At 31.8% G+C, this 374-nt stretch overlaps 1 protein-coding gene across 1 annotated transcript in view; it reads left to right on the top strand.

Moving 5' to 3' along the window:
- Positions 1-374, top strand: part of LOC109327034 — a 13,573-nt gene that overhangs the window by 9,995 nt on the left and 3,204 nt on the right. The window lies entirely within an intron of this gene.

Raw genomic sequence — 374 nt, 5'->3', positions numbered from 1 at the left:
CTAGAACAAAGCATATAGAAATTAGACATCATTTTTTACGTGATCATGTACAAAAAGGTGACTGCGTGCTTGAATTTGTTGAAACTTCTAAACAGTTAGCAGATATTTTCACCAAGCCCCTTCCACGGGATACTTTCTATGTTCTAAGGAGAGAACTTGGAATTCTTGATGAACAATATCTTGTTTAAAACTTTTTAGATGTTTGGTTTATGTCTTGCCTCTATATGTTTATCAGTCTCTTGATTTAAATAAAATTTGTTGAAATGCAAAATTATGTCTCATGATAACTTCTTTTTGTGATTACATATGTTTAGATTAATCTGTTAGAATGCATGCATAAGTCCCAAAGAGCTGAAACTGTACTGCTAGCTAAA

Source organism: Lupinus angustifolius, chromosome LG02, assembly GCF_001865875.1.
Source record: "Lupinus angustifolius cultivar Tanjil chromosome LG02, LupAngTanjil_v1.0, whole genome shotgun sequence".
NCBI lineage: Eukaryota > Viridiplantae > Streptophyta > Magnoliopsida > Fabales > Fabaceae > Lupinus > Lupinus angustifolius.
Note: the sequence above shows the minus strand (reverse complement) of the source record. Positions and strands in the feature narration are given on the sequence as shown.